We start from the raw sequence: 26,933 nt of genomic DNA on the forward strand, positions 1-26,933 counted from the left end.
CAGCACAGCTATTGGTATGTGTGTGGCGGTGGGGTTTCCCCATCAGAACTACAGGGGAGCCTAGATGGATCTACAGTAGATAATCACTCCAACTGAGCCCAGTCCCCTTTCAGCCCCAATATCCAACATAGTGGAATTGAAATTAGCAATCTGCCAGTTTTAAAGGGCCTGTTACGAGGAGGGAAGCTTGAGTGTTGAATATTCTCTTTCAATAGAGAACATACTGTATATAGAAATACTTATTTCAGCTGTTGTCAGGTGCAACTGGGTGCATGTCTGACTACAGCTCATCATATCAGTTTAAGCATAATTTCTTAACCCAGAACCCACTGTTGTGTGCGCTAGCTAGCTACTCGATTTGATGACATTTGTTTACGTTTCTGTTAAGTCTGTCACAGGAGACTAGTTTAAGCATGACATTTGTACTGTCGTTGTGTTTGTTATTCATATTATTCTATAGTTTTTGTCATTGCCGGATGTATTATTCATGCCAACCTGTTTAGAAAGTTAGCCCAGAATAATGTAGATGGACTGATTTAAGCAACACTTTGTGTGCATTATTTTCCCATGGAGGTCTGCAGAGTGCTGTAGGGTAAAGTTCCATCAGTAAGCTAAATGGTGCTGCCTGTTTGCAGCTGGACCATTAGAATTCACTGCTCGCTGCCCCAAGGCCCTCCTCTTTAGTGGGCCTGACTTTGTGTGTGGTGCTCTGCCCCAAATAAACACTCCATTAAGGCTGTGTGCTCTGCGTGCTCCTACTTACAGTATGTTCCCTCCCCACAGCACAGCAGCACTCCACTCCACCACACTGCTCCCCTTTCCTGTCCTGTCTGCCCCCAATGTCAACCTCCTCAGTCCCCGGGAATTACCCAGAGGAGAAACTGTCCCCAAATGACGTACATAAATGGAAGGCAGGCTAGCCTTTACAGAGACTTCAGAGCTGCTCTTATCTCCTCATAGACTAAGTTTACAGAGTAACAGAAACACAGCCAGGCAGCTGGGCAGACACAGAGACACGACTAGAGGCAAGCAGTCCATGTGAGAGTAGAGGAGATGGGGGGGCAGGCATTAGTGTCAGTCTGTTTGGTCTATGCTGGCCAACCTCTCTGTGTTCTTCAGTGCACTCGTCAGACCATGCCAGCCTCGCTTCTCTTTATCTGGGATCTGAGAATTTCTTTTTTGTTGTATTGCTGAATATCAGTTTGATAAGATACCGTATCTCTCTGGTGTTTTTTTACTGGGATGGTAGCATATCCCAGTATGAAATTAAAGACTGCCTAAACTATATTTTGCTATTAACATAACACACATTTGAGTAAAAATCAAACACTCGATGTTGGAGTGTGTATTAGAATGTGTAGTATTGTGATTAACAGTGTTTAGTGGCAGGGCCATCTGGCACCTCATCCTACCCAGTAGTACCCAGGGACAGAGTATTTTACTGCTGCCCTGTTCAATGATGTGGAATAAAGCATGTCACAGCCAATAAGGACAGTCACCTTGATAATGGTGCCATACTATTAGCCATACTAACACCACCCCAATATTAATCTCTGCACACACAGTACAGAAGGCTGTTAAAACAACATGATCTATGAGGCAGCTTGTCTTATCAACTACTGGATAACCAAGAAGACAAAACACTAGACTTCATTTAGTTCAACTGAAATAAACAATAATATAGCCATTTGCTCAGTAAACTAAGGAAATGTGTGAGGTATCAGGCTGACAGTGTGGTGAAGAAGGCGCAACAGCACCTCTTCAACCTCAGGAGGCTAAAGAAATTTGGCTTAACACCTAAAACCCTCACAAACTTTTACAGATGCACAATTGAGAGCATCCTGTCAGGCTGTATCACCGCCTGGTACGGCAACTGCACCACCCACAGCCGCAAAGCTCTCCAGAGGGTGGTGCGATCTGCCCAACGCATTACCAGGGGCAAACTTCCCGCCTTCCTGGACACCTACAGCATCCGATGCTATAGGAAGGCCAAAAAGATCATCAAGGACATCAACCACCCTAAGCCACGGCCTGTTCACCCTGCTATCATCCAGAAGGCGAGGTCAGTACAGGTGCATCAAAGCTGGGACCGAGAGAATGAAAAACAGCTTCGATCTCAAGGCCATCAGACTGTTAAACAGCCATCACTAGCACATCAGAGGCTGCTGCCTATAGACGTAGATTAGGAATCACTGGCCACTTTTAGAAATGGATCGTTAGCCACTTCAATAATGTTTCCGTATCTGGCATTACTCATCTCATGTATAAACTGCACACTATTCTACGGTATCTTAGTCACTTTTAAATTGTGTTTACATATTGCATCACCCATTTCATATGTACAGTATATACTGTATTGTATTCTATACTGCGTCTCTGTCCCGAAGCAAGCACCAGTTAGCCTGGAACTAGCCTAGTGCTAGGCCCATCTCCCAGCTAGCTGAAGAAGTCTATCAGTCACTCCTTCGGCTACAATACCTATTTTGCCAATTGACCTGGACCCCTTTTACTGCCGACTCGGAGCCCCACCGATCTATCACGACTAGTCTACTGACGTAATCCGCCCGAGGGGGTTTCAACAGGCTCCTCCGTCGCGACGTCCCCTGAAGGCCCATTTGCTAGCCGTGGCCCGCTAGCTGTCTAGAGCATTTGGGACTTTTAGCTGAAAAGGTCCATCTGCCAATTTCTTGGCTACAATGCCTATTTTGCCAATTGGCTTGGACTCTTTTACTGCCTACACGGAGCCCTGCCAATCTATCATAACTGGTTTGCCGACGTAACCGTCTGAGGGGGCTACAACAGACTCTTCCATCGCGACGTCCTCCTAAGGCCCTTCTGCTAGCCTGCTAGCCCCGGCCCACTAGCTGTCTGAATCGCTGTGTCTCCAGCCCAACTAGCTACTCACTGGACCCTATAATCACTCGGTTACTCATGCCTCTCCCTAATGTCAATATGCCTTGTCCATTGCTGTTTTGGTTAGTGATTGTCTTATTTCACTGTAGAGCCTCCAGCCCTGCTTAATATGCCTTAGCTAGCCCTTTTGTTCCACCTCCCACACACGCAGTGACCTCACCTAGTTTAAATGGTGTCTCTAGAGACAAAACCTCTCTCATTGTCACTCAATGCCTAGGTTTATCTCCACTGTATTCACATCCTACCATACCCTTGTCTGTACATTAAGCCTTGAATCTATTCTTCCGCGCCCAGAAATCTGCTCCTTTTACTCTGTTTTGAACACACTAGATGACCAGTTCGTATAGCCTTTAGCCATACCCTTATCCTACTCCTCATCGGTTCCTCTGGTGATGTAGAGGTTAATCCAGGCCCTGCAGCGCCTAGCTCCACTCCCATTCCCCAGGCACTCTCATTTGTTGACTTCTGTAACCGTAAAAGCCATGGCTTGATGCATGTTAACATTAGAAGCCTCCTCCCTAAGTTTGTTTTATTCACTGCTTTAGCACACTCTGCCAACCCGGATTTCCTAGCTGTGTCTGATTCCTGGCTTAGGAAGGCCACCAAAAATCCTGAAATTTCTATCCCTAACTATAACATTTTCTTACAAGATAGAACTGCCAAACGGGGCGGAGTTGCAATCTACTGCAGAGATAGCCTGCAGAGGTCTGTCATACTATCCAGGTCTGTGCCCAAACAATTCGAGCTTCTATGTTTAAAAATCCACCTTTCCAGAAACAAGTCTCTCATCGTTGACACATGTTATAGACCACCTTCAGCCCTCAGCTGTGCTCTGGACATCATATGTGAATTGATTGCCTCCCATCTATCTTCAGAGCTCGTACTGTTAGGTGACCTAAACTGGGACATGCTTAACACCCTGGCCATCCTACAATCTGAGCTAGATGCCCTCAATCTCAAACAAATAATAAATGAACCTACCAGGTACAACCCCAAATCCGTAATCATGGGCACCCTCATAGATATCATCCTGACGAACCTGCCCTCCAAATACACCTCTGCTGTCTTCAACCAGGATCTCAGCGATCACTGCCTCATTGCCTGCGTCCGTAATGGGTCTGCGGGTCAAACGACCACCTCTTATCACTGTCAAACGCTCCCTAAAACGCTTCATCGAGCAGGCCTTTCTAATCAACCTGGCCTGGGTATTGACCTCATTCCGTCAGTAGAGGATGCCTGGTTATTCTTTAAAAGTGCGTTCCTCACCATTTTAAATAAGCATGCCCCATTCAAGGAATGTTTAACCAGGAACAGATATAGCCCTTGGTTCACTCCAGACCTGACTGCCCATGACCAACACAAAATCATCCTGTGGCGTACTGCATTAGCATCAAATAGCACCCGCGATATGCAACTTTTCAGGGAAGTTTGGAACCAATATACACAAGTAGTTAGGAAAGCAAAGGCTAGCTTTTTCAAACAGAGATTTGTCTCCTGTAGCACAAACTCCAAAAAGTTCTGGGACACTGTAAAGTCCATGGAGAATAAGAGCACCTCCTCCCAGCTGCCCACTGCACTGAGGCTAGGAAACACTGTCACCACCGATAAATGCACAATATTAGAGAATTTCAATAAGCATTTTTCTACAGTTGGCCATGCTTTCCACCTGGCTACCCCTACCCCGGTCAATAGCCCTGCACTCCCCACAGCAACTTGGCCAAGCTTCCCCCATTTCTCCTTCACCCAAATCCAGATAGCAGATGTTCTGAAAGAGCTGCAAAATCTAGATCACTACAAATCAGCTGGTCTAGAGACAATCTGGACCCTCTCTTTCTAAAATTATCCGCCGCAATTGTTGCAACCCCTATCACTAACCCCTATTACTCTTTTGTATCGTCTGAGATCCCCAAAGATTGGAAAGCTGCCACGGTCATCCCCCTCTTCAAAGGGGGAGACACTCTAGACCTATATCTATCCTACGCTGCCTTTCTAAGGTCTTCGAAAGACAAGTTAACAAACAGATCACCGACCATTTCGAATCCCGCCGTGCCTTCTCCACTGTGCAATCTGGTTTCCGAGCTGGTCATGGGTGCACCTCAGCCACGCGCAAGGTCCTAAATGCTATCATAACCTCCATCGATAAAAGACAATACTGTGCAGCCGTCGTCATCGACCTGGCCAAGACTTTCGACTCTGTCAATCACCACATTCTTATCGGCAGACTCAACAGCATTGGTTTCTCAAATGACTGCCTCACCTGGTTCACCAACTACTTCTCAGACAGAGTTCAATGTGTCAAACCTGTTGTCCGGACCTCTGGCAATGTCTATGGGGGTGCCACAGGGTTCAATTCTCGGGCCGACTCTTTTCTCTGTATACATCAATGATGTCGCTCTTGCTGCTGGTGATTCTCTGATCCACCTCTACGCAGACGACACCATTCTGTATACCCCAATCACTGACACTATTTGGGCCCTTCTTTGGACACTGTGTTAACTAACCTCCAGATGAGCTTCAATGCCATACAACTCTCCTTCTGTGGCCTCCAGCTGCTCTTAAATGCAAGTAAAACTAAATACATGCTCTTCAACCGATCGCTGCCCGCACCTGCCCGCCCATGCAGCATCACTACTCTGGACGGTTCTGACTTAGAATATGTGGACAACTACAAATACCTAGGTGTCTGGTTAGACCTAGTTGTAATACCTAGGTGTCTGGTTAGGCTCACATTAAGCATCTCCAATCCAAAATTAAATCGAGAATCAGCTTCCTATTTCGCAACAAAGTATCCCTCACTCATGCTGCCAAACATAACCTCATAAAACTGACTATCCTACCGATCCCTGACTTCGGCAATGTCATTTACAAAATAGCCTCCAAAACTCTACTCAGCAAATTGGATGCAGTCTATCACAGTGCCATTGGTTTTGTTACCAAAACCCATATACTACCCACCACTGCGACCAGTATGCTCTCGTTGGCTGGCCCTCGCTTCATATTCATCGCTGGCTCCAGGTCATCTATAAGTCTTTGCTAGGTAAAGCCCCGCCTTATCTCAGCTGACTGGTCACCATAGCAGCACCCACCCATAGCACTTATTCTCAACTGGCCTACCTGGTTAAATAAAGGTGAAATAAAAAATACACCAATGACTGTTAAACAGCCACCTCCACCACATCAGAGGCTGCTGCCTATAGACATAGATTAGGAATCACTGGCCACTTTAAGGAAATGAAACACTAGCCACTTTAATAATGTAAACTGTACTCTATACTATTCTACGGTATCTTAGTCACTTTAATTGTGTGTAAATATTGCATCACCCATCTCATATGTATGTACTGTATTCTATACTTGTCATTGTATCTTACTCCAATGCCGCTCTGATATATACAGTGGGGCAAAAAAATATTTAGTCAGCCACCAATTGTGCATGTTCTCCCACTTAAAAAGATGAGAGAGGCCTGTAATTTTCATTATAGGTACACTTCAGCTATGACAGACAAAATGAGAAAAAAAATCACATTGTAGGATTTTTTATGAATTTAATTAGCAAATTATGGTGGAAAATAAGTATTTGGCCAATAACAAAAGTTTATCTCAATACTTTGTTATATACCCTTTGTTGGCAATAACAGAGGTCAAACGTTTTCTGTAAGTCTTCACAAGGTTTTCACACACTTTTGCTGGTATTTTGGCCCATTCCTCCATGCACATCTCCTCTAGAGCAGTGATGTTTTGGGGCTGTTGCTGGGCAACACAGACTTTCAACTCCCTCCAAAGATTTTCTATGGGGTTGAGACCTGGAGACTGGCTAGGCCACTCCAGGACCTTGAAATGCTTCTTACGAAGCCACTCCTTCGTTGCCCGGGCGGTGTGTTTGGGATCATTGTCATGCTGAAAGACCCAGCCACGTTTCATCTTCAATGCCCTTGCTGATGGAAGGAGGTTTTCACTCAAAATCTCATGATACATGGCCCCATTAATTTTTTCCTTTACACGGATCAGTTGTCCTGGTCCCTTTGCAGAAAAACAGCCCCAAAGCATGATGTTTCCACCCCCATGCTTCACAGTAGGTATGGTGTTCTTTGGATGCAACATTATTTGTCCTCCAAACACGACAAGTTGAGTTTTTACCAAAAAGTTATATTTTGGTTTCATCTGACCATATGACATTCTCCCAATCTTCTTCTGGATCATCCAAATGCTCTCTAGCAAACTTCAGACGGGCCTGGACATGTACTGGCTTAAGCAGGGGGACACGTCTGGCACTGCAGGATTTGAGTCCCTGGCGGCGTAGTGTGTTACTGATGGTAGGCTTTGTTACTTTGGTGCAGGTCATTCACTAGGTCCCCCCGCGTGGTTCTGGGATTCTTGCTCACCGTTCTTGTGATGATTTTGAACCCACGGGGTGAGATCTTGCGTGGAGCCCCAGATCTAGAGAGATTATCAGTGGTCTTGTATGTCTTCCATTTCCTAATAATTGCTCCCACAGTTGATTTCTTCAAACCAAGCTGCTTACCTATTGCAGATTCAGTCTTCCCAGCCTGGTGCAGGTCTACAATTTTGTTTCTGGTGTCCTTTGACAGCTCTTTGGTCTTGGCCATAGTGGAGTTTGGAGTGTGACTGTTTGAGGTTGTGGACAGTTGTCTTTTATACTGATAACAAGTTCAAACAGGTGCCATTAATACAGGTTTTATTTTATTTTATTTTACCTTTATTTAACCAGGTAGGCAAGTTGAGAACAAGTTCTCATTTACAATTGCGACCTGGCCAAGATAAAGCAAAGCAGTTCGACAGATAAAACGACACAGAGTTACACATGGAGTAAAAACAAACATACAGTCAATAATGCAGTATAAACAAATCTATATACAATGTGAGCAAATGAGGTGAGAAGGGAGGTAAAGGCAAAAAAAGGCCATGATGGCAAAGTAAATACAGTATAGCAAGTAAAATACTGGAATGGTAGTTTTGCAATGGAAGAATGTGCAAAGTAGAAATAAAAAAATAATGGGGTGCAAAGGAGCAAAATAAATAAATAAATAAAAATTAAATACAGTTGGGAAAGAGGTAGTTGTTTGGGCTAAATTTTAGGTGGGCTATGTACAGGTGCAGTAATCTGTGAGCTGCTCTGACAGTTGGTGCTTAAAGCTAGTGAGGGAGATAAGTGTTTCCAGTTTCAGAGATTTTTGTAGTTCGTTCCAGTCATTGGCAGCAGAGAACTGGAAGGAGAGGCGGCCAAAGAAAGAATTGGTCTTGGGGGTGACTAGAGAGATATACCTGCTGGAGCGTGTGCTACAGGTGGGAGATGCTATGGTGACCAGCGAGCTGAGATAAGGGGGGACTTTACCTAGCAGGGTCTTGTAGATGACATGGAGCCAGTGGGTTTGGCGACGAGTATGAAGCGAGGGCCAGCCAACGAGAGCGTACAGGTCGCAATGGTGGGTAGTATATGGGGCTTTGGTGATAAAACGGATTGCACTGTGATAGACTGCATCCAATTTGTTGAGTAGGGTATTGGAGGCTATTTTGTAAATGACATCGCCAAAGTCGAGGATTGGTAGGATGGTCAGTTTTACAAGGGTATGTTTGGCAGCATGAGTGAAGGATGCTTTGTTGCGAAATAGGAAGCCAATTCTAGATTTAACTTTGGATTGGAGATGTTTGATATGGGTCTGGAAGGAGAGTTTACAGTCTAACCAGACACCTAAGTATTTGTAGTTGTCCACGTATTCTAAGTCAGAGCCGTCCAGAGTAGTGATGTTGGACAGGCGGGTAGGTGCAGGTAGCGATCGGTTGAAGAGCATGCATTTAGTTTTACTTGTATTTAAGAGCAATTGGAGGCCACGGAAGGAGAGTTGTATGGCATTGAAGCTTGCCTGGAGGGTTGTTAACACAGTGTCCAAAGAAGGGCCGGAAGTATACAGAATGGTGTCGTCTGCGTAGAGGTGGATCAGGGACTCACCAGCAGCAAGAGCGACCTCATTGATGTATACAGAGAAGAGAGTCGGTCCAAGAATTGAACCCTGTGGCACCCCCATAGAGACTGCCAGAGGTCCGGACAGCAGACCCTCCGACTTGACACACTGAACTCTATCAGAGAAGTAGTTGGTGAACCAGGCGAGGCAATCATTTGAGAAACCAAGGCTGTCGAGTCTGCCGATGAGGATATGGTGATTGACAGAGTCGAAAGCCTTGGCCAGATCAATGAATACGGCTGCACAGTAATGTTTCTTATCGATGGCGGTTAAGATATCGTTTAGGACCTTGAGCGTGGCTGAGGTGCACCCATGACCAGCTCTGAAACCAGATTGCATAGCAGAGAAGGTATGGTGAGATTCGAAATGGTCGGTAATCTGTTTGTTGACTTGGCTTTCGAAGACCTTAGAAAGGCACGGTAGGATAGATATAGGTCTGTAGCAGTTTGGGTCAAGAGTGTCCCCCCCTTTGAAGAGGGGGATGACCGCAGCTGCTTTCCAATCTTTGGGAATCTCAGACGACACGAAAGAGAGGTTGAACAGGCTAGTAATAGGGGTGGCAACAATTTCGGCAGATAATTTTAGAAAGAAAGGGTCCAGATTGTCTAGCCCGGCTGATTTGTAGGGGTCCAGATTTTGCAGCTCTTTCAGAACATCAGCTGAATGGATTTGGGAGAAGGAGAAATGGGGAAGGCTTGGGCGAGTTGCTGTTGGGGGTGCAGTGCTGTTGTCCGGGGTAGGAGTAGCCAGGTGGAAAGCATGGCCAGCCGTAGAAAAATGCTTATTGAAATTCTCAATTATGGTGGATTTATCAGTGGTGACAGTGTTTCCTATCTTCAGTGCAGTGGGCAGCTGGGAGGAGGTGTTCTTATTCTCCATGGACTTTACAGTGTCCCAGAACTTTTTTGAGTTAGTGTTGCAGGAAGCAAATTTCTGCTTGAAAAAGCTAGCCTTGGCTTTTCTAACTGCCTGTGTATAATGATTTCTAGCTTCCCTGAACAGCTGCATATCACGGGGGCTGTTCGATGCTAATGCAGAACGCCATAGGATGTTTTTGTGTTGGTTAAGGGCAGTCAGGTCTGGGGAGAACCAAGGGCTGTATCTGTTCCTGGTTCTAAATTTCTTGAATGGGGCATGTTTATTTAAGATGGTTAGGAAGGCATTTTTAAAAAATATCCAGGCATCCTCTACTGACGGGATGAGATCAATATCCTTCCAGGATACCCCGGCCAGGTCGATTAGAAAGGCCTGCTCGCAGAAGTGTTTCAGGGAGCGTTTTACAGTGATGAGTGGAGGTCGTTTGACCGCTGACCCATTACGGATGCAGGCAATGAGGCAGTGATCGCTGAGATCTTGGTTGAAGACAGCAGAGGTGTATTTAGAGGGGAAGTTGGTTAGGATGATATCTATGAGGGTGCCCGTGTTTAAGGTTTTGGGGAGGTACCTGGTAGGTTCATTGATTATTTGTGTGAGATTGAGGGCATCAAGTTTAGATTGTAGGATGGCTGGGGTGTTAAGCATGTTCCAGTTTAGGTCGCCTAGCAGCACGAACTCTGAAGATAGATGGGGGGCAATCAGTTCACATATGGTGTCCAGAGCACAGCTGGGGGCAGAGGGTGGTCTATAGCAGGCGGCAACGGTGAGAGACTTGTTTTTAGAGAGGTGGATTTTTAAAAGTAGAAGTTCAAATTGTTTGGGTACAGACCTGGATAGTAGGACAGAACTCTGCAGGCTATCTTTGCAGTAGATTGCAACACCGCCCCCTTTGGCAGTTCTATCTTGTCTGAAAATGTTGTAGTTTGGAATTAAAACTTCAGAATTTTTGGTGGTCTTCCTAAGCCAGGATTCAGACACAGCTAGAACATCCGGGTTGGCAGAGTGTGCTAAAGCAGTGAATAGAACAAACTTAGGGAGGAGGCTTCTAATGTTAACATGCATGAAACCAAGGCTATTACGGTTACAGAAGTCGTCAAAAGAGAGCGCCTGGGGAATAGGAGTGGAGCTAGGCACTGCAGGGCCTGGATTCACCTCTACATCGCCAGAGGAACATAGGAGGAGTAGAATAAGGGTACGGCTAAAAGCTATGAGAATTGGTCGTCTAGAACGTCTGGAACATAGAGTAAAAGGAGGTTTCTGGGGGCGATAAAATAGCATCAAGGTATAATGTACAGACAAATGTATGGCAGGATGTGAATACAGTGGAGGTAAACCTAGGTATTGAGTGATGAAGAGAGAGATATTGTCTCTAGAAACATCGTTGAAACCAGGAGATGTCATTGCATGTGTGGGTGGTGGAACTAATAGGTTGGATAAGGTATAGTGAGCAGGACTAGAGGCTCTACAGTGAAATAAGCCAATAAACACTAACCAGAACAGAAATGGACAAGACATATTGACATTAAGGATAGGCATGCTTAGTCGAGTGATCAAAAGGGTCCGGTGAGTGGAGAGGTTGGTTGGTGATTTAGACAGCTAGCCAGGGCATCGGTAGCAAGCTAGCATAGGATGGAGGTCTGTTAGCCACCCCTTACGTTCCGTCAGTAGATTAGTGGGGTTCCGTGTGGTAGAGGGGATTAATCCAAATCACACAACAACAAAAATAAAAACAATAGATATAGTTATAGAGGCCCAAGAAGAAAATATAATAATAATAATTTAAAAAATAATTTAAAAAAAATAATAATAAAAAAATTGTCCGATTGTCTATTCAGATAGCAGCCGGTAAGACAGCTAACGGTTAGCAGGCCGCAGATGGGCGTTCAGGTAACGTCGCGACGGAGGAGCCGGCCGAATAACTCCTTCGGGTAGATAACGTCGGCAGTCCAGTTGTGAAGGCCCGGTGGGGCTCCGCGAAGGCAGTAAAACGGGTCCGGATAGGTGACTGCAGCCCAGGTGTGATTGATGGAACTCAGGAGTGATTGACGGAGCTTGCTAGCTCCGATGGTCACACGGATAGCAGCTAGCTAGCTGTGAGATCCGGGTATGAATGTCCAGGGACATGGAGAGAAAAATTGGTCCGGTATGTTCCGTTCCGAGCCGCGCTGCGCCGTACAGAACTGGCGATAGATTTTCGAGCTAAAGGATAGCTGATGACCACAAACCGTGGTTAGCTGAATATTAACGATTTGCCAGTAAAGGAGCTAACTAGCTTCTGAACTAGCTTCTGGATTAGCTTCTGGCTAGTTTCAGGCTAGCTTCTTGGAGTTTCTGGCTAGCTTCTTGGAGGATTACAGATCTGAGGTAAATAATACTTTTTTATAAATATACATTGGTGAGGCGGGTTGCAGGAGAGTGTTTTGAAGATGAGTTGATGGAAAATAAAAATAAAATGTATGTGAAAAAGTTGTAAATATATATATATACAGGACACGACAAGACGAGGACAAAAGACGTCTGAACTGCTATGCCACCTTGGAGACTCCACCTCCACAGGTAACGAGTGGAGGACAGATGAGCCTCTTAAAGAAGAAGTTATGTCTGTGAGAGCCAGAAATCTTGCTTGTTTGTAGGTGACCAAATACTTATTTTCCACCATAATTTGCAAATAAATTCATAAAAATCCTTCAATGTGATTTTCTGGAATTTTTTTATTTTCATTTTGTCTGTCATAGTTGAAGTGTACCTATGATGAAAATTACAGGCCTCTCTCATCTTTTTAAGTGGGATTTACGTGTATATGGGGTATATGTTGTGAAACTGTTGGATATTACTTCGATATTACTGCACTGTTGGCGCTAGAAGCACAAGCATTTCGCTACACTCGCAATAACATCTGCTAACCATGTGTATGTGACTAATACAAGTTGATAATTTGACTTAATCCAGCTTTTGGCCTCATAGTAATCTTCTTGGTAAGGGTTTGTAATGTCACCATGGTTTGGCATACAGCATACAGATGGGAAACAGAGGAATTTGTTAGCAGCATGGTTGTTGATATGATTTCTCCCACGGGTGTGTGTTTATTTCTCTCTCACAGATAAACTGATACGTTGGTGTGTGTATTTGTCTTTCACAGATGAGCTGATATGTTGGTGTGTGTGTATTTCTCTCTCACAGATAAACTGATATGTTGGTGTGTGTATTTGTCTTTCACAGATGAGCTGATATGTTGATGTGTGTATTTCTCTCTCACAGATAAACTGATATGTTGACATGTGAAATGCAGCATGTTTCTGTGGTCATGAAGGCTATTTTACATCTGAACACTCCACTATTCTGGAATTGTTTACAAACACAAAGAACAATGTTTGTGCAGTAAGCTATAAACCCAATACATTATCACCGCATATTGGCTTTGCTTGAATTGCCCTGTCAATGCATTGCTGTTTGGGCCATTAAAAAAACCATCTATTTCACAATTTGAGGTAGGCTATATGATCACACTGGTAATACATCCATTGTTGTTTTACTTGTGAGGCACAGCTGAGTGGGCATACATTTAAATCATCTGCTTTTTATTTGTATTTTACTGGGCTGATGGTGACAGCATCTGATGGTCAGTCTCAGCGGAGGGAGAGAGCAGCAGACTGAGGGTCCGCCTCTCAACATCCCTCCGTTCTCCCTTTCCTCCACTGACACTGACCAAAAAGGGACACGGTCTTCCAGCTGATGGCAAAACTCACGTCGCACTGCATTATTTCTGTCTCATAAACACATTAATTTTGTTACTCCTATGAACAGAGAAAGTGAAATATTCCTTGATGTTAAAAAGACCCAAGCCACTAATAATAACAACAACGCAAACCAATAGATACACTTTCCTGTTAATTCATAACAGCCAATTACCTGTATGCTTGATCCGACTGTGTTCGGAGGCGCCGTATGGATGGTGTGACGCAATAGCCTCTGGAGGCACGCAGAGGCCAATTTGAGCTCTGTACCGCGTCGCTGTGCGGCTCTCAAATGTTGTAACAATGCAGAGTGCTCCATATACAGGGCCAAGAAAAAGTATGTGAACCCTTTGGAATTACCTGGATTTCTGCATAAATGTGACAGAATTTGATCTGATCTTTATCTAAGTCACAACAATAGACAAACACAGTGTGCTTAAACTAATAACACAAATAATTGTATTTTTCTTGTCTATATTGAATGCATCATTTAAACATTCACAGTGTGGTTGGAAAAAGTACGTGAACCCCTAGGCTAATGACTTCTTCAAAAGCTAATTGAAGTCAGGAGTCAACTAACCTGGAGTCGAATCAATGAGACGAGATTGGAGTTTTTGGTTAGAGCTGCCCTGCCCCATAAAAAACACTCACAAAATTTGAGTTTGCTATTCACAAGAAGCATTGTCTGATCTGAACCATGCCTCAAACAAAATAGATCTCAGAAGACATAAGATTAATTGTTGCCTTGCATAAAGCTAGAAAGGGTTACAAAAATATCTCTTAAAGTCAGTCCACGGTAAGACAAATTGTCTATAAATTGTGAAATTTCAGCACTGTTGCTACTCTCCCTAGGAGTGTCCGTCCTGCAAAGATGACTGCAAGAGCACAGTGCAGAATGCTCAGTGAGTTTAAGATGAATCCTAGAGTGTCAGCTAAAGACTTACAGAAATCTCTGGAAGATGCTAACATCTCTGCTGACGAGTCTACCATACGTAAAACACTAAACAAGAATGGTGATCATTGGAGGAAAACACCGAAGAAGCCACTGCTGTCCAAAAAAACATTGCTGCACATCTGAAGTTTGCAAAATAGCACCTGGATGTTCCACAGTGCTACTGGCAAAATATTCTGTGGACAGATGAAATTAAGTTGTGTTGTTTGGAAGGAACACACAACACTATGTGTGGAGAAAAAAAGGCACAGCACACCAACATCAAAACCTCATCCCAACTGTAAAGTATGGTGGAGGGAGCGTCATGGTTTGGTGCTGCTTTGCTGCCTCGGGGCCTGGACAGCTTGTTATCATCGGTGGGATTATCAAGACATTTTGCAGAAGAATGTAAGGCTATCTGTTAGCCAATTGTAGCTCAACAGAAGTTAGGTGATGCAACAGTACAACAACCCAAATGACAGAAGTAAATCATCAGAATGGCTTGAAGAGAAGAAAATACGCCTTCTGGAGTGGCCCAGTCTGTCCTGACCTCAACCCCGATTGAGATGCTGTGGCATGACCTCAAGAGAGTGGTTCACACCAGACATCCCAAGAATATTGTGTAACTGAAACGGTTTTATAAAGAGGAATGGTTCAAAGTTCCTCCTGACCGTTGTGCAGGTCTGATCCGCAAATACAGAAAATGTTTGGTTGAGGTTATTGCTGCCAAAGGAGGGTCAACCTGTTATTAAATCCATGGGTTCACATACTTTTTCTAACCTGCACTGTTTACACGGTGTGTTCATTAAAGACATGAACAATTATACTTGTTTGTGTGTTATTAGTTTAAGCAGACTGTTTGTCTATTGTTGTAGCCTCCGCAAGGCTATCAAACAAGCTAAGCGCCAGTACAGAGACAAAGTAGAATCTCAATTCAACGGCTCAGACACAAGAGGCATGTGGCAGGGTCTACAGTCAATCACGGACTACAGGAAGAAATCCAGCCCAGTCACGGACCAGGATGTCTTGCTCCCAGGCAGACTAAATAACTTTTTTGCCCGCTTTGAGGACAATACTGTGCCACTGACACGGCCTGCAACGAAAACATGCGGTCTCTCCTTCACTGCAGCCGAGGTGAGTAAGACATTTAAACGTGTTAACCCTCGCAAGGCTGCAGGCCCAGACGGCATCCCCAGCCGCGCCCTCAGAGCATGCGCAGACCAGCTGGCCGGTGTGTTTACGGACATATTCAATCAATCCCTATACCAGTCTGCTGTTCCCACATGCTTCAAGAGGGCCACCATTGTTCCTGTTCCCAAGAAAGCTAAGGTAACTGAGCTAAACGACTACCGCCCCGTAGCACTCACATCCGTCATCATGAAGTGCTTTGAGAGACTAGTCAAGGACCATATCACCTCCACCCTACCTGACACCCTAGACCCACTCCAATTTGCTTACCGCCCAAATAGGTCCACAGACGATGCAATCTCAACCACACTGCACACTGCCCTAACCCATCTGGACAAGAGGAATACCTATGTGAGAATGCTGTTCATCGACTACAGCTCGGCATTCAACACCATAGTACCCTCCAAGCTCGTCATCAAGCTCGAGACCCTGGGTCTCGACCCCGCCCTGTGCAACTGGGTACTGGACTTCCTGACGGGCCGCCCCCAGGTGGTGAGGGTAGGCAACAATATCTCCACCCCTCTGATCCTCAACACTGGGGCCCCACAAGGGTGCGTTCTGAGCCCTCTCCTGTACTCCCTGTTTACCCACGACTGCGTGGCCACGCACGCCTCCAACTCAATCATCAAGTTTGCGGACGACACAACAGTGGTAGGCTTGATTACCAACAACGACGAGACGGCCTACAGGGAGGAGGTGAGGGCCCTCGGAGTGTGGTGTCAGGAAAATAACCTCACACTCAACGTCAACAAAACTAAGGAGATGATTGTGGACTTCAGGAAACAGCAGAGGGAACACCCCCCTATCCACATCGATGGAACAGTAGTGGAGAGGGTAGCAAGTTTTAAGTTTCTTGGCATACACATCACAGACAAACTGAATCGGTCCACTCACACAGACAGCATCGTGAAGAAGGCGCAGCAGCGCCTCTTCAACCTCAGGAGGCTGAAGAAATTCGGCTTGTCACCAAAAGCACTCACAAACTTCTACAGATGCACAATCGAGAGCATCCTGGCGGGGTGTATCACCGCCTGGTATGGCAACTGCACCGCCCTCAACCGTAAGGCTATCCAGAGGGTAGTGAGGTCTGCACAACGCATCACCGGGGGCAAACTACCTGCCCTCCAGGACACCTACACCACCCGATGCTACAGGAAGGCCATAAAGATCATCAAGGACATCAACCACCCGAGCCACTGCCTGTTCACCCCGCTGTCATCCAGAAGGCGAGGTCAGTACAGGTGCATCAAAGCTGGGACCGAGAGACTGAAAAACAGCTTCTATCTCAAGGCCATCAGCCTGTTAAACAGCCACCACTAACATTGAGTGGCTGCTGCCAACACACTGTCAATGACACTGACTCAACTCCAACCACTTTAATAATGGGAATTGATGGGAAATTATGTAAATATATCACTAGCCACTTTAAACAATGCTACCTTATATAATGTTACTTAACCTACATTATTCATCTCATATGCATATGTATATACTGTACTCTATATCATCGACTGCATCCTTATGTAATACATGTATCACTAGCCACTTTAACTATGCCACTTTGTTTACATACTCATCTCATATGTTATACTGTACTCGATATCATCTACTGTATCTTGCCTATGCTGCTTTGTACCATCACTCATTCATATATCCTTATGTACATATTCCTTATCCCCTTACACTGTGTATAAGACAGTAGTTTTTTTGGAATTGTTAGTTAGATTACTTGTTCGTTATTACTGCATTGTCGGAACTAGAAGCACAAGCATTTCGCTACACTCGCATTAACATCTGCTAACCATGTGTATGTGACAAATAAAATTTGATTTGATTTGTTGTCACAGATAATGTTTTATGACCAGTTTATGCAGAAATCCAGGTTATTCGAAAGGGGTTCACATATGTTTTCTTCCCACTGTAGCTCCGCATTGTCATGAAGTCCTGTATAAACTCACTTCCTTGACAACTTCCTTCACAACAGCTCTGCGCTGCTAGGTGAAGTATGAATGCCCTGACGTCTGCAGAGGCGGTATCAACATATATGCTGCACGGATAAAGGCAGACGTCAGAGTGACCAGGCAGCGCCTTTTACTGCTGCAGTGCTGAGGGAAAATAGGAAGAACGGGAATTTTATGGCTTATAAAAGTGTTGAATACAAAGTGTTGACAGTGCTGAGTAAGAATTTAAACATGAAAACAGCAGCTCTTCGCTTTCTTTTATGCCTGCTACATTACTGCCGACACGGTAATCTGAGCCATCCGATTGGCCAGCGGTAGGCCTAAAGTGCACTTGATATGCTCTCTGGGCCTGCCGGGAAGGTAGAGTTTACCTTCAGACACATGAAATAGTTAGAAATGGCAACAGTTCGCCTGCCCTGGTTCGCAGGGCAGCTTAATCGGGTGCACCTCAGGATTTATTGATGTTATTTTTTACTGAAATGTTTGTCGATCGACGAGGAATGCCTTGGAGATCGACCAGTTGATCACGATTGACTGGTTGGTGACCACAGCTCTAGAAAGTTGAGTGATGTTCAAACTTGTGCTTATTTATGTGGGCTGTTATGTCTTCTGTGCGGCTGTTTGGGGAGCTGTGCGGTAATCTGCGCCTCCGCCTGCAGTTTAGAGGGAAAGTTGGTCGCAGTTAATTCCGTTACCATGGAATTGCCCATGAACAGTCATCTGACTGAGAACACAGGAGAAGGACAGTGCCCCTCTTAGAAAGGTCAGTGTTGGCTGCTTGGTGGAGAGACAGAGAAAGAGAATCCATTCCTCAGCCCTGGTCTAATTAGCCACCCAGAACAGTGTCCACCCAGCCTAGATCCAGCCTCAGCCCAGATCCAGCCACTGTCTTTGTCTGGTTACACACATGGTCGGCTGGATGGCTGGCTCCTCTCTGATAGTCTTTTAACAGTAGGGCAGATTCAGTTATTCCGCACATGTGCCTAATTACCCTCTGAGCCTTAGTTTAAATACATTATTCACAAGGCTTCCTTGAATCCACCCTGAAGAATTAATATAATACATTTTTATGACCTCCCCATTTGCAAAGCTTCAAATACACAATTTATTTTGTGGCACAGATATACCCGGCGTCATTGTCTTCATTTGCTCTTTGTCATTTTATATAGTTATTAGTCAAGCCAAAGTTTATGGAAGATTGATAACTAGTCGGCCTGCCCATTGCAAATTACATCCAAACATTGTGAGAAGACTGGGAATTCCAGCTATTGTCTGGTTTGCCTGTTCACTACGGTATTTTTCAGACAATCTACAAGCATTACAAATCATTCAGTGAAATGAATAATCAGAGTATTGGGTGTAGCTAGAACATCTCACTCTGCCAATCTCTCTGGTGTTGCTAGCCTCAGCTTGGCAGAGATGGAGCTAGTGGATGTTGTGCATTCAGCATACAGTGTCTCTTATTGTTATGCTGACTCCTCACTCAGCATTAACGATGCAGCAGCACCTCTGTTTTGTTTTCAGTTGGTCTCACTTCATATACATGTACACTTGGACCTGTGTCCTTCAGAAAGCCAACCTACACCAGCTCTGAGTTGAAGGGATCGATATACGTGTATTGAAATACCAATGCAAACGTGCTAATACAGGAAAGATTGGAATTGACTTGAATGAATTGATGCAGTTTGAAACACCAATGTTTTTTGATGAGAGAGAATTGAAATGAATGGAAGTACAACCGGACTTCTGCAGAACACAGTGGTGTCACATGTCTCTTTAAAGTGTGCCCCCTCTGCACTCAGATGGCCATTTCCCCTGTCTTATGTGTTATGATCTAGGGCAGGGGTATTCAACTCTTACCTTACGAGGTCCAAAGCCTGCTGGTTTTCTGTTCTACTTGATAATGAATTGCACCCACCTGGTGTCCCAGGTCTAAATCAGTCCCTGGTTAGAGGGGTAGAATGAAAAAACATTGCGGAACTGGCTTCCAGGTCCAGAGTTGAGTTTGAGAGCTCTAGGGTGTGATATCTGTGTATGTGTGTGTGTGCGTGTGCATGTGCGTGTGTGTGTGTGTGTGTGTACGTGTTTGTGCCTCTGTGCTGGTATGTGAGTGTCTTTACAGTTCACATGTGTCCTTTATACCAACATGTCTGACCTTCATAAGTAAAACACCAGAAGATTCCAGGACAACACTGTGCACTGTCAATAGCCATTTAAAGACACACTGTACTTAAAGTTCATCTATCGTGCATGAGAGGCGAACGATTCTTAGATCCTTGCAAAACAACACTGCCTTTGCTTTGCCTGCCGCTGTTAAAGTGAACTGCACATCACAAAAGAGAGAAGTTCTTCAGTTGACACTCCAAATTGCATCTGCGGCACCCTCATGGCTGTTGATTGAATCTAATGACGTTTTCCTCCTCTGCAATGAATGGATGTTTTTTAATCTCCCCCTGACACACTTAGTGAGAAGAAGGGTGGGGGAGGATGCCATGAGTGTCTAGAGTGGGAATAAAAATGCTAATATTATTTGCATTCGGTGTCAGTGGAAACATTACTTGGTTAAATATGCTATTTTTTCCATCTGTTTCTCTTCCCACCAACTACATCTAATGCATTGCAGTAAGATCTGGCATTTGTGTTTTTATGTAAACTGCCATGAAAATGTTGGTTTTTCATGAAGGCATGTTGTTCCTTTAGTCATCCCACTGGGCACAGGCATCAGATCAATGTCTATTCCACGTTGGTTCTACGTCATTTAATTTAAATAACGTGGACGCAACGTTGATTCAACCAGTGCGTGCACAGTGGGATGCTTCATAGGACATATGAGCAAACCACCAGTGGATGAATAATGCAGCACCTATGGCTGAAACACATCTGCTCTGTTGAGTACAGCAGCAACTTACTCTACTGGCATAATCAGGAGCTCCTTTCCTCTGAGGTCTAAACACAGTTCTCTATCTGCTCTCTCTTCCCTCTCTGTCCAGGAGCATGAGCTTCAAGATGTTCTCAAGGAGAAAAAGCACTTGAGTCACCACTTGTTCAACAATAGCAAAAAGGCAGTCCAGAATGAGCAGGTAGGTCCTGTAGGAGAGAAAGCCACACCACAGATGGTTGCCATGGTGCTGTAATGGCAGCGTAGTTTGAGAGCTCCTGTAAACATTGTACATATTTAGCTGATTTAAGTGTTTTTAAATGATTTATTTAATTATTTGTTTGATAACTCATTGAATTTTGATTTAATATATTTAGTTGCCTTGACCAACAGAGTAGCAGAATTTATGGCAGATGGATTTGTTTGGTTTGCTAAACTAGCTCTATAGCTAACTGTCCACTGCATTCAAGTGATGCACAGCACCGGCTTCTATTTTCAACCAAAGTGAGAGAACTGCAGTGTGGAGATGGCAGAGAGTGCTCCCTCATAGTATGAGGGTGAATTTATATACTGGACTGATGTTTGGTGAGCTTTTAGTGCCTGTATCAGCATCAGAAGAAGAAGCATCACCCAAGTTGGTGCTACACATTGCTAGTAGAGGAGTCGTACAGTTGCTACAGAGCGCTGAGGACTGCAAACAACATCAGGACCAGAGCAAGCTTAACTCGAGCACCACCATCATCATCAAACCTGTCCCTCCTTTGTACCATCCAACTGGGCTGCCAGCAGAATGACCTTAACCAAGAGCAGGCACCATCTGAACCTGTCAAGACTAGAGACATCACCAAGAGCAGGCACCATCTGAACCTGTCAAGAGGAGAGACATCACCAAGAGCAGGCACCATCTGAACCTGTCAAGAGTAGAGACATCACCAAGAGCAGGCATCACCAGAATCTGTCAAGAGTAGAGACATCACCAAGAGCAGGCACCATCTGAACCTGTCAAGAGTAGAGACATCACCAAGAGCAGGCATCACCTGAACCTGTCAAGAGTAGAGACATCACCAAGAGCAGGCACCATCTGAACCTGTCAAGACTAGAGACATCACCAAGAGCAGGCACCATCTGAACCTGTCAAGAGGAGAGACATCACCAAGAGCAGGCACCATCTGAACCTGTCAAGAGTAGCGACATCACCAAGAGCAGGCACCATCTGAACCTGTCAAGAGGAGACACATCACCAAGAGCAGGCACCATTTGAACCTGTCATCACCAAGAGCAGGCACCATCTGAACCTGTCAAGAGTAGAGACATCACCAAGAGCAGGCATCACCAGAACCTGTCAAGAGTAGAGACATCACCAAGAGCAGGCACCATCTGAACCTGTCATCACCAAGAGCAGGCACCATCTGAACCTGTCATCACCAAGAGCAGGCACCATCTGAACCTGTCATCACCAAGAGCAGGCATCACCTGAACCTGTCAAGAGTAGAGACATCACCAAGAGCAGGCACCATCTGAACCTGTCATCACCAAGAGCAGGCACCATCTGAACCTGTCATCACCAAGAGCATCATCTGAACCTGTCCTCACCAAGAGCAGGCATCACCTGAACCTGTCAAGAGTAGAGACATCACCAAGAGCAGGCACCATCTGAACCTGTCATCACCAAGAGCAGGCACCATCTGAACCTGTCAACACCAAGAGCAGGCACCATCTGAACCTGTCATCACCAAGAGCAGGCATCATCTGAACCTGTCATCACCAAGAGCAAGCATCATCTGAACCTGTCATCACCAAGAGCAGGCACCATCTGAACCTGTCAACACCAAGAGCAGGCACCATCTGACCCTGTCAACACCAAGAGCAGGCACCATCTGAACCTGTCATCACCAAGAGCACCATCTGAACCTGTCATCACCAAGAGCAGGCACCATCTGAACCTGTCATCACCAAGAGCAGGCACCATCTGAACCTGTCAACACCAATAGCAGGCACCATCTGAACCTGTCATCACCAAGAGCAGGCATCATCTGAACCTGTCATCACCAAGAGCAGGCATCATCTGAACCTGTCATCACCAAGAGCAGGCATCATCTGAACCTGTCATCACCAAGAGCAGGCACCATCTGAACCTGTCATCACCAAGAGCAGGCACCATCTGAACTTGTCAAGAGGAGTCACATCACCAAGAGCAGCCATCATCTGAACCTGTCAAGAGTAGAGACATCACCAAGAGCAGGCACCATCTGAACCTGTCAAGAGTAGAGACATCACCAAGAGCAGCCATCATCTGAACCTGTCAAGAGTAGAGACATCACCAAGAGCAGCCATCATCTGAACCTGTCAAGACTAGACTTCAATCTACACTTTTTTCACCTTTTTTCTTTTTGTCTGTATACTGCAATTCTGCTTTTAGCTGTGAATGTGTACAAGACAGTCTAACTAATAATAAAAAGACAATAACTAACCCAATATAAACCACAGCCTGTCGTTTCCAATGGAGCAAATTAATCATAGCGGGCAGAACAAGGAAGGATTTGGGCAGAGCACAGCATGAGCTAGTGAGATCATATTTACTGTGTTCTGCATATATTTGTATATTTCCATTAGGGAACACTTACTCTGTGATTTGCGCATGTGCAATAACTCAATCCGCCCTTGCACTCCTTCCAAACAACACCATTTTTTACTTTGGCTAAGGGTAAAGTCTACAAAACTTAGTCCACTCTGTTGTTAACATTCTAGTTTTGGGAACAGAAAACTATATTGAGGTCAAATGTTTAATCTTCTTTCACTGCCGGCCACTCGTCTTCCTCTCATCACCATATTTGGTGGTGAGGGGAAATGCCAACCGGATGCTTTAGATTTATACATTCAGTGAAATATCTGTCTCTTTGTTCTATCTGTGGCTACAATGTGCTGCTATGATTTATGACTACACAATGAAACCTCCGCACGCACCGTCTCAGGGGTTCACTCCATTCTACTCTCTGGGACTGGGACTAAATGTGACTGGGACTAAATCAGGGTTCCCCAGCTGGCGACCCCCGCGGGTGCTTTTATTTGGCCCCCAAGTTTTCTGTAGCCCCCCCATTTCCCCCCCATTTATTTATTTGTCTGTTATTTTCTTTCACAGTAGTAGAGAGAGACATGACGTGTAGAGAGACAGTAGAGAGACATGACGTGATCATATATACAGTTGAAGTCGGAAGTTTACATACACCTAGGTTGGAGTCATTAAAACTTGTTTTTCAACTACTCCACAAATTTCTTGTTAACAAACTGTAGTTTTGGCAAGTCGGTTAGTACATTTACTTGATGCATGACACAAGTATTTTCTCCAACAATTGTTTACAGACATATTATTTAACTTATAATTCACTGTATCACAATTATAGTGGGTGAGAAGTTTACATACACTAAGTTGACTGTACCTTTAAACAGCTTGGAAAATTACAGAAAATGATGTCATGGCTTTAGAAGCTTCTGATAGGCTAATTGACATTATTTGAGTCAATTGGAAGTGTACCTGTGGATGTATTTCAAGGCCTACCTTCAAAGTCAGTGCCTCTGCTTGACATCATAGGAAAATCAAAAGAAATCAGCCATGACCTCAGAAAAAAATTGTAGACAACCACAAGTCTGGTTCATCCTTGGGAGCAATTTCCAAACGCCTGAAGGTACCACGTTCATCTGTACAAACAATAGTACACAAGTATAAACACCATGGGTCCACGCAGCCATCATACCACTCAGGAAGGAGATGCTTTCTGTCTCCTAGAGATGAATGTACTGTGAAAAGTGCAACTCAATCCCAGAACAATAGCAAATGACCTTGTGAAGATGCTGGAGGAAACAGGTACAAAAGTATCTATATCATCAGTAAAAACGAGTCCTATATCGACATAATCTGAAAGGCCGCTCAGCAAGGAAGAAGCCACTGCTCCAAAACTGCCATAAAACTAAACATGGGGACAAAGATCATACTTTTTGGAGAAATGTCCTCTGATCTGATGAAACAAAAATAGAACTGTTTGGCCATAATGACCATCGTTATGTTTGGAGGAAAAAGGGGGCGGCTTGCAAGCCAAAGAACACCATCCCAACCGTGAAACACAGGGGTGGCAGCATCATGTTGTGGGGGTGCTTTGCTCCAGAAGGCACTGGTGCACTTCACAAAATAGATGGTTTCTTGAGGGAGGAAAAATGTGTGGATAGAACTGAAAAAGCGTGTGCGAGCCAGGAGGCTTACAAACCTGACTTAAATCCACCCAACCAATGGGCCGAAATCCACCCAACATATTGTGGGAAGCTTGTGGAAGGCTACCCGAAATGTTTGACCCAAGTTAAACAATTTAAAGGCAATGCTACCAAGTACTAATTGAGTGTATGTAAACTTCTGACCCACTGGGAATGTGATGAAAGAGATAAAACTGAAATAAATAATTCTCTCTACGATTATTCTGACATTTCACATTCTTAAAATAAAGTGGTGATCCTAACTGACCTAAAACAGGGAATTTTTACTGGGATTAAATGTCAGGAATTGTGAAAACCTGAGTTTAAATGTATTTGGCTACGGTGTATGTTAACTTCTGACTTCAAATGTAAGCAAGGTTTGAACTGATTATGTTTTAGTCAAACATGTCTGTTTGGCCTTCTTGCGGTCAAATTTGCAGTCTACAAATGATTTGTAATTATGTTCCGGTCCCATGACCATCCGCTCTAGACAAAGTTGATGATCCCTGGACTAAATGATCAGGGGTTTTCATAATAAAAGGCGGTGGGCTTGGGCTCTGTTTTTACACTTCCTGTCTTATCAGAGGGCTGTTTGCATCACAGTGGCATGCTGCCAGAGCTGCCCTGGCCTCTCTCTCCTGTTATATAAATGAATGTGTTTATTTTCCATAAGCGTAGTGCTGATGTTGAAGCTGCTAGTGTCTCCAGTCTCATCTGTAACATGGCTAGAACCCTGAGCCTCTGATAGTATTAGAGCACTTCCTGTGAGCTCCTCACACCTCAGACCTTCCTTCCTGCCCAGCTGATAACACCAAGACAGGGGTCCTCTGTATCAATCATCGTAAGTCCTCTGTATCGACACTAAGGCAATTTCCTGGAGGAGTTGATTGTCAGGTAGCTGTTGGGTGTGGAGGGAGTTGAGGAGGGAGATGCTGGTTATTAATGTCTTATCAGGACACTAGGCTGTCCTGACAAGACAGCCATCCGTCAGAGTTATCACTGAGGCGGATATGAGGGGAGCACTCTGCAGGGTGCATGGGCGGATATTAGACCTTCCATCGCCTCGCCTGCACCTTTGTGTTCCTTATCATCATCTCTTAGAGTGACGAGAAGACTACTGAGAAGGGGCGGAGCATGTAATATAATGTCACCTCCCATCTGCACTCCCACCATACTGTTCAGTCCTATCTGGCCAACTTAGCTGAGACACAACAATGCCTTTCATCCTTCTACAGACATAACCCCCCCCACCCCCCACCACTGTGTGGAGATGGACCAATGACTCTGAAGTAGTTCTGTGTGTTGTTGTTGGTGTTACAGCCTCCTTCCTCTGTGTGTGAGTCATAGTATAAATGATGTGATTACATGGCAGCCATCCTATTTCTAATTGTATTTTACAGTAACAGTAGCTATAGTAGTGCATTACAAAATACAACTTCATTCACTTAACTCTGTTCAGGTTTCCTTTTTGAATAAGAACGAAAAATTACAAATGTATACAGTAGTTGATCCCAGATCCAGTTTCATTACTCCACCATTATTATACTGTAGCTGTCATTATCCAGCCAGCCAGCCAGTCAGTCAGCCATTCAGAAAAATGTTCTGTGTAATTGCAGGCTATTCTTTGAGTGCTGAAATCAGTCGTTTTTGATAAACACCTGTGTTGTGTTGTGCTCTGTGTGTGCAGGTGAAGTCAGAGTATGAGCAGCTCAAAGAGACCCTCGGTGCTGTGACTCAGGAGAGAGATTCAGCCCTGCAGGAGAAGACCCAGCTCCAAGGCAAACTGGAGAACCTAGAGCAGGTGCTAAAGGTGAGAGTCTGGAGACACTGTAGATGACCTTATTTCATATCTACTGTATCTATACTGTATGTCTACTGCATCTACTGCATCTCTACTGTATCTCTACTGTATCTCTACTGTATGTCTGTGATTAATAAGAATCATAGCCCTAGCTCAGGTTGTTTAACAGAGCCTGACCCTATACCAGCCTCTACCCTTCCCTCACCCCCTCTCTATCTTTCTCTCTCTCCCTCTCCTCTCTCCCTCTCATATATAATATCCCTGACCTGTCTGTTGCCTTCCAGTGCCGATGTGGGAGGAAGCTTGACCAGAAGCTGTGAAAGACTAGGAAGCTTGGAGCAGTCTGTCCTCCCCACGCTTACCCCTCCATCCCCTACCCCTCCATCCCCTACCACCTACCCCTCCATCCCCTACCACCTACCCCTCCA

The 26,933-nt window shown here is 44.8% G+C and overlaps 1 protein-coding gene across 3 annotated transcripts in view; it reads left to right on the plus strand.

Annotated features, from left to right (window-relative positions):
- The window catches only part of LOC109871853 (RIMS-binding protein 2), a 146,657-nt gene that overhangs the window by 65,729 nt on the left and 53,995 nt on the right, over positions 1–26,933 (plus strand). For all 3 annotated transcript variants that reach the window (XR_004208644.1, XM_031819586.1, XM_031819585.1), the window contains exons 3-4: positions 20,575–20,664; positions 26,392–26,514. The gene's annotated coding sequence lies outside the window, so the exon portion shown is untranslated. The remainder of the gene's footprint in view (positions 1–20,574; positions 20,665–26,391; positions 26,515–26,933) is intronic.

Source organism: Oncorhynchus kisutch, linkage group LG3 (genome assembly GCF_002021735.2).
Source record: "Oncorhynchus kisutch isolate 150728-3 linkage group LG3, Okis_V2, whole genome shotgun sequence".
Classification (NCBI taxonomy): Eukaryota; Metazoa; Chordata; class Actinopteri; order Salmoniformes; family Salmonidae; genus Oncorhynchus; species Oncorhynchus kisutch.